The sequence below is a fragment of the Bos taurus genome, chromosome X (genome assembly GCF_002263795.3).
Source record: "Bos taurus isolate L1 Dominette 01449 registration number 42190680 breed Hereford chromosome X, ARS-UCD2.0, whole genome shotgun sequence".
NCBI lineage: Eukaryota > Metazoa > Chordata > Mammalia > Artiodactyla > Bovidae > Bos > Bos taurus.
In genome coordinates, this window is record NC_037357.1 from 73,280,509 (window position 1) to 73,294,832 (window position 14,324).

Consider the following 14,324-nt stretch of genomic DNA (forward strand, 5'->3'; position numbering starts at 1 on the left):
TATGAAAAGGTCCCAGAATTGGTGTCCACCCACAAGTGAGAAGGTCTAGGACCCAATCATCCTAGGCCTAATTCCCACTGCTGAGGAGTAAGACTGGACCCAAGGGCTAGTTCAGGCCCACTGGTAGGTCGAGCTTGATACTGAGTACTCTAGTTTTGAGGTCTTGAATTCACAGACCTGTTGTCCTGTTGGGGATGAGGCTGTGTTTTGGGTGTTGTGGTGAGCAGGGCCAGTTTCAGGGGAGCTAAGAGGAGGTTCTACATCAAACAGCCTGTTAGAGAAAGAATCTCAAAATGGTGTTTCCAACATTGCTGATGTTGGTCCAACATAAGAACACCCCTGAGATCCCTTGGAACTGGCCCTGTTCACCACAACACACAAAACCTAGCCTCACCCACAACAGGACAACAGGTCCAAAAATGGCTGTCACCACTGTATATAACCCTAGAGTGAGTCCCAATTGCCTTCTCTGAGAGAATTTCCAAGATCAGCAAGTGAATATAACCCAAGTTCCTTTCAAATTGTTACTTGTGTCCTGGGTCTCAGAGCTTGTGAGATTTAGTGTGTGTCCTTTTAGAGGGGAGTCTGTATTTCCCACAGCACTTAAGTTTTCCTGAAAGTAAGCCCCACTAGCCTTGAAAGCCAAATATTATAGAGGCTTATCTTTCCCGTGAAATGTCTCTGGCCTGGGGAGCTCAGTGTGGGGCTTGGACCCTTATTCCTTGTGGATAATCTCTGCAATTGCAGTTATTCTCCTGTTTGGGGGTCACTTACCCAGGGATATGACTCTTGACTATACTGTGTGTCCACTCCTCCTTTCCATCTTGTGGCTGCTTCTTTACATCTTTAGTTGTAAAATATCTTTTCTGTTAGTGTTCAGGTTGTTCTCATCAATAATTGACCAGTAAGTATTTGTAACTGTGGTGTGCTTGTGTAAAAAAAGATCTCTAGTCTTTCACATTCTGTTGTTTTCCTCTATTGCTTTGCATTGATCGCTGAGGAAGACTTTCTTATCTCTTCTTGCTATTCTTTGGAACTTTGCATTCAGACGCTTATATCTCTCCTTTTCTCCTTTCCTTTTCGCTCCTCTTCTGTTCACAGCTATTTGTAAGGCCTCCCCAGACAGCCATTTTGCTTTTTTTGCATTTCTTTTCCATGGGGATGGTCTTGATCTCTGTCTCCTGTACAATGTCACGAACCTCATTCCATAGTTCATCAGGCACTCTATCTATCAGATCTAGGCCCTTAAATCTATTTCTCACTTCCACTGTATAATCATAAGGGATTTGATTTAGGTCATACCTGAATGGTCTAGTGGTTTTCCCTACTTTCTTCAATTTAAGTCTGAATTTGGCAATAAGGAGTTCATGATCTGAGCCACAGTCAGCTCCTGGTCTTGTTTTTGCTGACTGTATAGAACTTCTCCATCTTTGGCTGCAAAGAATATAATCAATCTGATTTTGGTGTTGACCATCTGGTGATGTCCATGTGTAGAGTCTTCTCTTGTATTGTTGGAAGAGGGTGTTTGCTGTGACCAGTGTATTTTCTTGGCAAAACTCTATTAGTCTTTGCCTTGCTTCATTCCATATTTTAAGGCCAAATTTGCCTGTTACTCCAGCTGTTTCTTGACTTCCTACTTTTGCATTCCAGGCCCTTATATTGAAAAGGACATCTTTTTTGGGTGTTAGTTCTAAAAGATCTTGTAGGTCTTCATAGAACCGTTCAACTTCAGCTTCTTCAGCGTGACTGGTTGGGGCATAGACTTGGATTCCTGTGATATTGAATGGTTTGCCTTGGAAATGAACAGAGATCATTCTGTCATTTTTGAGATTGCATCCAAGTACTGCATTTTGAACTCTTTTGTTGACCATGATGGCTGCTCCATTTCTTCTGAGGGATTCCTGCCAGCAGTAGTAGATATAATGGTCATCTGAGTTAAATTCACCCATTCCAGTCCATTTCAGTTCGCTGATTCCTAGAATGTTGATGTTCATTCTTGCCATCTCTTGTTTAACCACTTCCAATTTGTCTTGATTCATGGACCTGACATTCCAGGTTCCTATGCAGTATTGCTCTTTACAGCATCAGACCTTGTTTCTATCAACAGTCACATCCACAACTGGGTATTCTTTTTGCTTTGGCTCCATCCCTTCATTCTTTGTGGAGTTATTTCTCCACTGATCTCCAGTAGCATGTGGGGCACCTACTGACATGGAGAGTTCCTCTTTCAGTATCCTATCATTTTGCCTTTTCATACTGTTCATGGGGTTCTGAAGGCAAGAATACTGAAGTGGTTTGCCATTCCCTTCTCCAGTGGACCACATTTTTGTCAGAAATTGAGGAAATTCAAAGAAATAGAGGAAAACAACAGAATGGGAAAGTCTAGAGATCTCTTCAAGAAAATTAGAGATACCAAGGGAACATTTCATGCAAAGATGGGCTTGATAAAGGACAGAAATTGTGTGGACCTAACATAAGCAGAAGATATTAAGAAGAGGTGGCAAGAATACACAGAAGAACTGTACAAAAAAGATCTTCATGACACAGATAATCACAGTGGTGTGATCACTCACCTAGAATCACATATCCTGGAATGTGAAGTCAAGTGGGCCTTAGAAAGCATTACTACGAACAAAGCTAGTGGAGGTAATGGAATTCTAGTTGAGCTGTTTCAAATCCTGAAAGATGATGCTCTGAAAGTGCTGCACTCAATAGGCCAGCAAATTTGGAAAACTCAGCAGTGGCCACAGGACTGGAAAAGGTCAGTTTTCATTCCAATCCCAAAGAAAGGCAGGGCCAATGAATGCTCAAACTACCGCACAATTGCACTCATCTCACACGCTAGTAAAGTAATGCTCAAAATTCTCCAAGCCAAGCTTCAGCAATATGTGAACCGTGAACTTCCAGATGTTCAAGCTGATTTTAGAAAAGGCAGAGGAACCAGAGGCCAAATTGCCAACATCTGCTGGATCATGAAAAGAGCAGGAGACTTCCAGAAAAACATCTATTTCTGCTTTATTGACTATGCCAAAGCCTTTGACTGTGTGGATCACAAGAAACTGTGGAAAATTCTGAAAGAGATGGGCATACCACACCACCTGATCTGCCTCTTGAGAAATTTGTATGCAGGTCAGGAAGCAACAGTTAGAATTGGACATGGAACAACAGACTGGTTCCAAATAGGAAAAGGAGTATGTGAAGGCTGTATATTTTCACTCTGCTTATTTGACTTCTATGCAGAATACATCATGAGAAACGCTGGGCTGGATGAAGCACAAGCTGGAATCAAGATTGCTGGGAGAAATCTCAATAACCTCAGATATGCAGATGATACCACCCTTATGGCAGAAAGTGAAGAGGAACTTAAAAGCCTCTTGATGAAGGTGAAAGAGGAGAGTGAAAAAGTTGGCTTAAAACTCAACATTCAGAAAACGAAGATCATGGCATCTGGTCCCATCACTTCATGGGAAATAGATGGGGAAACAGTGGAAACAGTGTCAGACTTTATTTTTCTGGGCTCCAAAATCACTGCAGATGGTGACTGCAGCCATGAAATTAAAAGACGCTTACTTCTTGGAAGGAAAGTTATGACCAATCTAGATAGCATATTCAAAAGCAGAGACATTACTTTGCCAACAAAAGTCTGTCTAGTCAAGGCTATGGTTTTTCCAGTGGTCGTGTATGGATGTGAGAGTTGGACTGTGAAGAAAGCTGAGCACCGAAGAATTGATACTTTTGAACTGTGGTGTTGGAGAAGACTCTTGAGAGTCCCTTGGACTGCAAGGAGATCCAACCAGTCCATTCTGAAGGAGATCAGCCCTGGGATTTCTTTGGAAGGAATGATGCTAAAGCTGAAACTCCAGTACTTTGGCCACCTCATGCGAAGAGCTGACTCACTGGAAAAGACCCTGATGCTGGGAGGGATTGGGGGCAGGAGGAGAAGGGGTCGACAGAGGATGAGATGGCTGGATGGCATCCCTGACTCGATGGACGTGAGTCTGAGTGAACTCCGGGAGTTGGTGATGGACAGGGAGGCCTGGCGTGCTGCTATTCATGGGGTCGCAAAGATTCGGACACGACTGAGCAACTGAACTGAACTTAACTGAACTGTGGAAGAAGGTGAGATCAGGTCTTCCTACTCTGTCACCTTGGCCACTCCACCTCTGTATATTTTTTTTGGTAAGGCTAGGATTGTGTTACTCTCCTGTGCATTTAAAAATGTGTAGACAATTCATCTGTGTCCATCTGTTTTCAATTTGCATTTTGCTTCTTACAAGAGAAGGTGAAAATTTTGTACCCATTGTTGAGGAACAGGTGTACAATTGATTTTATTTATCCTTTTCTGTAAGGAAAAATATTTTGTCATACATATGCTCCATAGAACAATGCTTCCATTTTGACAGAAAATATAAGCATTAATTTTTTTTAAGAATCATCATTTTGAGGATGAATGGAAGAGTGCCATGTTTGAGGCACATTTAAGTATAAAACTTTTTTAAAGAAAGATCTTCAAGATGACATAGATAAATTCATAGAGCATATAGATTATTCTTTTAATTTTAAAAGTAATTCTTTTCTTACATTACTTTGGAAGCGTCCCAAAATTCAAGAGAGATAGTTTTAAAACCCTCTTTCCTATGCTGAATTTCCAAAGCACTATCCTTGCATTTCACACATGACTGAAGAACCAAACTACCACTTTCTGAAAATCCATCAGAAAATTCTGAGATCTTAAAATAATACACAACTGGATCAAAACCGCAATTTAGATTTACAAGAGACAGGGAAATTATATGGAAAAATAGAGTGCTCTTAATAAAGGAGCAGTTTTAAAAGAGTTTATTGCTTCACCACCATAAAGAATGAGAAACTGAGGTAGTAAGGTGTGAAACACACAGTGAATACTACCACACATATAAGGACCATCCACAAAGCCTTTTTTATCTTTGGTGGTTTGAGGAAGAACTTGGAATTCTTGTAAAAGTTTTCCTGTTCTCCCTGTACAATAAGTAATAATTACAACAGAGAACACAAACTTTCCAAGTTCAACTACAATTATCATGCCAATAGTAGATGCTATGCTAATGTATTGAAACCCTAAATCAGCAAGTCAGGGCTCAGAGTGTTCAGTGTTGTTATCTAATCCAACATTTCTCAGAATTGCAAGTGGCAAACAGGCAGTCCCTACCATCACTCAGATTGCAGCACTGATGCTCAGATCGTACCTATTCCAGCCTCTGGTCCTGAAGGGCTTGAGGAGAAAGAAGTATCTCTGAAGGCTGTTACATGTCAAGAAACAAATGCTGGCATAGATATTGAGATAATTCAGGTAAAAGTACAGAAAGAAACGGGTTCTCTGGAAAGGCCAATGGTGGCTGATTTAATAGTAAATCCAGAAGGGTTAAGGACAGCACGTGAGCACAATTAGCCACAGAGAAGTTGATTATGGAAATAATGGCTTTATTATTCTTGCTGATGAAGTGACACAGAATCCACAAGGCTATACTGTTGGCCCGTAGACTAGGGATAAATCTTAGGATGTAAGTAGCTGCATAGAGGGAGTACTGAAATGATATTTGAAGATCAGTGTACTTTGCTCTTGTACTGTTTGTGCTGTTGCTTCCCATCCTTCCTTAGGGAAAGCATCAGAATGAGTATTTCTGCAGAAAATAGTCTATAAATATAGTCAAGGGAATATCAGTCCATGTTTGGGTATACAAATAAACTTGTCTAGCAAAGAGGTATCCAAGTGTGAACTTTGATAAATTCAAAAGATCTTTTCTATGTAAACTGAAAATAGCTTGCCAATCTACAACAGTATTGTCGAAGATATTTTGGGGAATCAAAAAAAAAAAAAAATCACTATATTGGCAGTAGCCTCAGTCAGGTTTTTTCCTTAGTAGTCAAAAGAAGAAGTAATCAAGCTTGCAGAGATAACCAACAAGCAAGTCTTCACTGACAAATAGTCCCTAAACATATATTTTAAGATTCTTGTTTTCCATTTGGTTTTACAATTCTATCTGTATTGTCAAAATTTGAGATCTGTCTTGCCCTATCATCAGCCTATTTTGAGTGGCAACCTTACCAGGGATTAGAAGACTGCTTAAATGAGTCTATGAACATTTAGGAATGAAACGTGGGATAAAGGCGTGGGAAAGAGCTGGCTGGTCACTAGGCCTTGGGAAGATAAGGGTTTGGAAAAAATAGTGCAACTCAGATAACCATTGTCTCTTTCAGAATTTGTCTAAAAGCACAATTAGCTCTGTTTATATAACTTTGCACTTTCTTGAAGCTTCAGTAACTTTAGAGATCTGGGTTTATTAATACAATTTCAGTAGCTTCAGATGTTCATGTTTATTGAGACTATCCTTGCAACCATTGCAAGCAACTACCAGAGTGTGTGAAGGACTAAAAGATATCTGGTGGTAGATGTAGCAAAAGGGGTTGCCTCTACTTCAGCTCTTAGGGCAAGTTCAGTGAAAAAGTTGTTAATGTAGACAGTTACATTTCTAGCAATCATAATTGTTAGAAATCCTTCCCTCTAGTAAGCCAAAAACCCACATCCCTGTCATTTCAACCAGTTTTGCCTACCAAAACTAAATAAATCCTACTTCCTGTTATGCATGAAACTCTTGAAATATCTAAGGATAGCAATTCTGTCATTTCTCAAATCTTCCATTATCCAGGTTAAATATCCATCCCAGATATGAAATAGTTCTTATACTTGGCTTTGGATCAGAACATTTTCCTTTTAGTCAAAAGAGACTACAATACAGCTTATTTTACCCATGAAAATGACAGTTTAGGAACCCCTATGTTTGATTTTTTAGGAAATATAACATGCATTTGATTGCAGGACAAAAGGATAAATGCTTTCTTAATACTCTCTTGTGATTTTCATCACTTGTAAAAGCAGTTAGTTTGCTTCACATTTATAAAATTAAAAGGAAAATAAGACAGACTTAACATTGACTATTGAAAGCAATATAGGGTCAAGGACAATGCCTAAACACAAACAATTAAAAAATGTAAAAGTCAAAAAAAAATGTAAAAGTCAGTCCACCCATGCACAGTTCATACAGTGCAAAACAACCTATTTGGTTCATTTGTGTTGACTACATGGGGCTCTCTGATAAACTGTATTTACTGGCTCTCTGATAAACTGTATTTACTAACTGACTGTTGATTGCAATCAATCAGTTCATTCCGATAAACAGCTACTTTAAATGTGCTGTTCCCTGCCTCCCACCACTGAGTTGATTGTTTTGCTTAATCGACCAGTTAGTTTAACAAAATGTAGCTAGGGCCAATACTATCTTTTTTGTGGTTTGTTTAGTCACTGAACTAACTAAAATAATTGGTCTTATGTTCTCTATGTGTGGTGTGTGTGTGTGTGTGTGTGTGCGTGCGTGTACTCTCAGTTGTGTTCAACTAATAAAAAGCCATATAAGGTAGAACAAAATTATTCTTGAAATAAAATTTAAGGAACAGTTAATATACATGAACTCTTCCTTGATCAACGTTGATTTTGTTATAATAATTGTTAAAAATAGCTGAATGCCTACTTTGGACAAGGTGCTATACTTTATATACACTCTCAATAGATCTTTCACAGCAATCCTGTGCAACAATAAAATATTACCAGTATTTTACAAAAAGGAAAACTGAGGCCTCAAGAAAGGTAAGGCTCACTTCCTCCACGAAAGGTTTTCCTGACCTCTCCAAACCACAGATCACTTCTACAACCTCAGAGTATCCCTAATTTTGATAATTATATTTAGTGCACTTCACACACTGCTGCTGCTAAGTCGCTTCAGTCGTGTCCAACTGTGTGCGACCCCACAGATGGCAGCCCACTCACTAGCATGCTGCAATTATTTGCCTTTACATGCAGTTAATTATGTTCCTTTGAATAGCCTGCAATCTACCACAGACATATAAAAAATGTATTCTCTTATTTCTCCTTTCTTCCATGATAAAGTGTCTAGTAATTGTCTTGTACATATTAGAGACCCACTAAGTGTTTATTGAATGAATGACTGAATAGTACAGGATGAATGGATGAATCAGGGGCAAAATGTCTTACCCAGAAGATAGAAATAAGTATCTGGAGAATTAGAATTTAGCTGTGATGTTTGACTTGACCACCAGGTGTCATAAGTATGCCAACATTCAAATATCTTTTGATATTTTAGCACATAATTTATTTTAAAATTTCATTAATGGAGAAATCATAATAAAGAATAAAAGTATCAATAACTTCCTGGTAACATCAGAAACACATTTAAAATTGCATTTTAGAGAGTTTGAATTTATTTTATTTTTTTAGACATCATACTTCTCATATAATTCTCTGAAAATAGTTTGGTTTCTAAGTTAATTGCAGATTCCTAGAATATTAAAACTATTACAAGCCATTGAGATCTTCTGATCTCAGAACTTCTTATAGATGAGAAAACTAAGACCAAAAACAGGGAAATTAAAATTTTCAAATTTGAAAAGAAAATTAGCAGCAAATGTTAGACCAAGGTCTCTTGTCTCCATCTACAGAACAATTTCTAATTTTCCAGGAACTTCTAAGAAGAAAATCAAATTTTTGGAAAATTTCTACTACTTCAAACTTTCAGAAACAAACAAATGCCAGAGTTTAGAACACTAAACTTGACAGTATATTGTTACAGCAAAAGGAATATTCCAGGACAAATGCATTTTTTTGAACAGAATGAACATTTCCAAGTCTCAAATAATAACTGTGTATAAAGTCTGCTTAAAAGTCTTTGTTTTGAAGTGTGTATTATTTCTTTACACAAGGAATGTAAAGTGGGTGAAAATCACTCAGTCATGTCCAACTCTTTTTGACCCCCATGAACTATACAGTACATGGAATTCTCCAGGCCAAAATATTGGAATGGGTAGCCTTTCTCTTCTCCAGGGGATCTTCCCAACCCAGGGATCAAACCCAGATCTCTTGCATTGCAGGCAGATTCTTTACCAGCTGAGCCACAAGGGAAGTCCAAGAATACTGGAGTGGGTAGCCTATCCTTTCTCCAGAGGATCTTCCCAACCCAGAAATCGAACTGGGGTCTCCAACCCAGAAATCGAACTGGGGTCTCCTGCACTGCAGGCTGATTCTTTACCAACTGAACTATCAGGGAAGCCCACACAAAGAATAGAGTTTTACATTAGAAAATGCGTGTTTGTGTGTGAGCGTGCACACTCAGTCACGTCCGACTCTTTGCAAACCCACCAGAGGCTCTTCTGTCCGTGGGATTTTCCAGGCAAGAATGCTCGAGTGGGTTGCCATTTCCTCCTCCAACAGGTCTTCCTGACTCCGGGTTGAACCCACATCTCCTGTAGCTCCTGCACTGGCAGCCAGATTCTTTATCACTGAGCCACCAGAGAATCCCTTACTTTAGAAAATATATGTAAGCAAAAACAAATAAAAATATATACCTATCTATCACAAATAATTCCAATGCAAACATTCTAGTATATAACCATTTACATTTTATTCTGTGGCTGTAAATCTTCAAGCTGATGTATATAAAGATATTTTTACCACTTTAACTCATATACATATATGTTTTATAATCATAGTTTATATTCAATCATAGTTGCTCTGATTGTAGTGCCCTGTCATAAAGATGGTAAAAATAGCACATGAAAAGATGCCCAACATCACTAATTATTAGACAAATGCAAATCAAAACTACAATGAGGTATCATCTCACATTGGTCACAATGGTCATCATTAAAAAAATCTACAAACAATAAATGCTGGAGAGGGTGTGGAAAAAAGGAACCCTCTTACACTGTTGGTGGGAATGTAAATTGGTATAGCCACTAATGGAGAACAGTATGGAGGTTCCTCAAAGAAACTAAAAACAGAACTACCATGTGACCCAGCAATCTAATTCCTAAACATGTACTTGGAGAAAACAATAATTCACAAAGATACATGTACCCCAATGTTCATTGCAACAATATTTACAATAGCTAGGACATGGAAGCAACCTAAATGTCCTTTGACAGAGGAATGGATAAAAAGATTTGGGGCTGGTGCACTGGGACGACCCAGAGGGATGGTATGGGGAGGGAGGAGGGAGGAGGGTTCAGGATGGGGAACACATGTTTTAAAATTATTAAATTAAAAATTAAAAAAAAAAAAAGATGTGGTATATATATACAATGCAATATTCAGATACTAAAAGGAATGAAATATCCATTTGCAGAGACATAAATAGACCTAGAGACTGCCATGCAGAGTGAAGTAAGAAAAAAAAACAGAAAAGAGAAAAATATTTTATATGAACACGTATGTGGAATCTAGAAAAAATGGCACAGATGAACTTATTTGCAAAGCAGAAATAGAATCACAGATGTAGAGAACAAACTTATGGATACCAAAGGGGAGTGGTAAGGGGGAGTGGGATTAATTGGGAGATTGTGATTAACATATATACACTACTATGTATAAAATAGATAACTAATAATAACCTACTGTATAGCACAGGGAACTACTCAGTGCTCTGTGGTGACCTAAACGGGAAGTAAATCTAAAACAGAAGGGATATATGTATACATACAACTGACTCACTTTGCTGTACAGCAGAAACTAACACAACATTGTGAAGCAACTATACTCCAATAAAAAAAAAATTTTAAATGTAGTGTCTTGTCAATAAATAGACATCTAAATAGCCATTTAATGGTGTATTGCTCTTCATCATGCTGACTTCTTCAATTGTATAGCTGATCCTGTTCCTGATGCTGTCTGGCTGTTCACACTGTCCATACATACTCTTAGTTGAACCCAGGCTAGGTATGTCACAAGCTAAGAGGCTGGAAGGAGACACGAGGAGCCAGAGGAACTACAGATATGTTTATTTTCTCCTGGCCGAGGCAGCAGCCATAGCAGCAGCTATAGCATAACCTAACACAACACAACCTCTCTCCTGGCTGCTCAGCGGCCATAATATTATTCTCTCCTGGCTGATGCCAAAGCTGTAGCAATAGACATGCTATATTCTCTCCTGTCGTGGGTGACCCAACAGACACAGCCATGATGCAGCAATAATGCCACTGCTTTCTAGGTGGAGTTCATATATACCTACTGCACAAAGTAGCCTGTGACCAAAGGAGTACCTAGTGATGCACATGCTCAGTGGTATAATTGATCTCACCTGTTACATAAACCTCATGACATACATGTAAAATACTATAAATGATCTCAGCTGTTACACAGTCATTATTTGCAAAACATAGGGCAAGAGAGCCTGAACATACCATCTTGACTAATTTGCTCTCTCTGCACAAATGGTTACTTAGAATTGCATCAGATTTATGTGTTATAATTTATTTAGTAACATTGAGGCAGATTACCATTTTTTCACTGTTATAAACAATGCTTGGCAAATATTCATGTATCCTCACATTTGTACATTTGAGTAAATATTTCCTTTGAATAAAGTCTTGTAAAGTTTAAAAATAAAATAAAATTAAAAAAAAGCAAACAAACAAAAGTGGAATTTCTAGGTTTTTAATATATAATGCCAAATCATTCTGCACAAAGGTAAACTATATGAAACTACAAAGCTAATGCTATTTCCTATAACATCACAATAGCAAATTTGTTAGTTTTAAAAATGCATCAAATTATTTTTAGCTAAAGGAAGAAATATGGTATACAGAATTCTGACTCATTCTTTAAGGCCTAGCTCAAAGTAACTACCTCTACCTAGGCACAAAGCAACCAGACAGAATTTACAACTCCTACCTTAACACAGTTCTTCACAAACTTGGCCATGCCTCAGAATCATCTGGAGAGCTGTACCATCCACAAAGTTTCTGTTTCAGTAGATCTGGTGTAAGGCCCCAAAATATATATCTCTAATAAGTTCCCATGTGATGCATGGACCACACACTGAAAACCACTGCCCTAAAACAGTGTGTTATCTGAAAAAAATAATATGTTATCCTCACCAATATTGTGAATCATCTAATTAAGGCTATAGACTGAATGTTTAAGTGTTTATGTAACTTCCAAATTCATCTGTTCAAACCTAATCCAGAATGAGATGGTATTTGAAGATGGGGCCTTTAGGAGGTGATTAAATCATTAGAGGATTAATGCCCTTGTAAAAGAGACCCAAAGAATTCCCTGGCCCCTTCTATGAGAGAGAAGATGGCCATCTAAGAGCCAGGAAGTGGGCTCTCATCAGGTACCAAAACTGATGGCATCTTGATCTTAGAAGTCTTGGCCTCCAGAACTGTGAGAAATAAATGCATAAGCCACCCAATCTATGGGATTTTTTTTTTTAGCAGCCCAAACAGAGTAAGTCAATTAATCATATAGCTTTTTCATCATAGATGAGGAAACTCACAGACAAGTTTGTGACCTAGCTTTCATAACTGTGTAATGTGATCTGTTCTATTAATCTACCTTCTATTATTTCTCCCATCTTGACCACATAGAAGAAAATGATAGTAAAATAAAACAAACAGAATGAGAAAAATATTGCATTATGTTCATTTTTTAGAAAAGAATCAGGATTCCTATGTTTAAAAGTCTGCAGTTCTCTTAATACTATAATGAAAGGTTAAGTTTTAAAAAGCTTTTTAGTATTAGGGTGATGATGGCCTCATAGAATGAGTTTGGAAGTTTACCTTCCTCTGCAAGTTTTTGGAAGAGTTTGAGCAGGATAGGTGTCAGCTCTTCTCTAAATTTTTGGTAGAATTCAGCTGTGAAGCCGTCTGGACCGGGGCTTTTGTTTGCTGGAAGATTTTTGATTACAGTTTCAATATCCATGCTTGTGATGGGTCTGTTAAGATTTTCTATTTCTTCCTGGTCCAGTTTTGGAAAGTTGTACTTTTCTAAGAATTTGTCCATTTCTTCCACGTTGTCCATTTTATTGGCATATAATTGTTGATAGTAGTCTCTTATGATCCTTTGTATTTCTGTGTTGTCTGTTGTGATCTCTCCATTTTCGTTTCTAATTTTGTTGATTTGATTTTTCTCCCTTTGTTTCTTGATGAGTCTGGCTAATGGTTTGTCAATTTTATTTATCCTTTCAAAGAACCAGCTTTTGGCTTTGTTGATTTTTGCTATGGTCTCTTTTGTTTCTTTTGCATTTATTTCTGCTCTAATTTTTAAGATTTCTTTCCTTCTACTAACCCCGAGGTTCTTCATTTCTTCCTTTTCTAGTTGCTTTAGGTGTAGAGTTAGGTTATTTATTTGACTTTTTTCTTGTTTCTTGAGGTGTGCCTGTATTGCTATGAACTTTCCCCTTGGGACTGCTTTTACCATGTCCCACAGGTTTTGGGTTGTTGTGTTTTCATTTTCATTTGTTTCTATGCAAATTTTGATTTCTTTTTTGATTTCTTCTGTGATTTGTCGGTTATTCAGCAGCGTGTTGTTCAGCCTCCATATGTTGGATTTTTTAATAGTTTTTCTCCTGTAATTGAGATCTAATGTTACTGCATTGTGGTCAGAAAAAATGCTTGGGATGATTTCTATTTTTTTGAATTTACCAAGGCTAGCTTTATGGCCCAGAATATGATCTATGCTGGAGAAGGTTCCATGTGCGCTTGAGAAAAAGGTGAAATTCATTGTTTTGGGATGAAATGTCCTATAGATATCAATTAGGTCTAACTGATCTATTGTATCATTTAAAGTTTGTGTTTCCTTATTAATTTTCTGTTTAGTTGATCTATCCATAGGTGTAAGTGGGGTATTAAAGTCTCCCACTATTATTGTGTTATTGTTAATGTCTCCTTTCATACTTGTTAGCAATTGTCTTACGTACTGTGGTGCTCCCATGTTGGGTGCATATATATTTATAATTGTTATATCTTCTTTTTGGATTGATCCTTTGATCATTACGTAGTGACCATCTTTGTCTCTTTTGACAGCCTTTGTTTTAAAGTCTATTTTATCTGATATGAGTATTGCTCCTCCTGCTTTCTTTTGGTCCCTATTTGCATGGAAAATCTTTTTCCAGCCCTTCACTTTCAGTCTGTATGTGTCCCCTGTTTTGAGGTGGGTCTCTTGTAGACAACATGTGTAGGGGTCTTGTTTTTGTATCCACTCAGCCAGTCTTTGTCTTTTGGTAGGGGCATTCAACCCATTTACGTTTAAGGTAATTACTGATAAGTATGATCCCGTTGCCATTTACTTTATTGTTTTGGGTTCGAGATTATACACTGTTTTTGTGTTTCCTGTCTAGAGAATATCCTTTAGTATTTGTTGGAGAGCTGGTTTGGTGGTGCAGAATTCTCTCAGCTTTTGCTTGTCTGAAAAGCTTTTGATTTCTCCTTCATACTTG

At 37.9% G+C, this 14,324-nt stretch overlaps 1 pseudogene; it reads right to left on the reverse strand.

The window, feature by feature from the left end:
* LOC100299976 (UV radiation resistance-associated gene protein-like) overlaps window positions 1–11,806 on the reverse strand; it is a 50,339-nt pseudogene extending 38,533 nt beyond the window's left edge.
* Window positions 11,807–14,324: the final 2,518 nt, after the last annotated feature.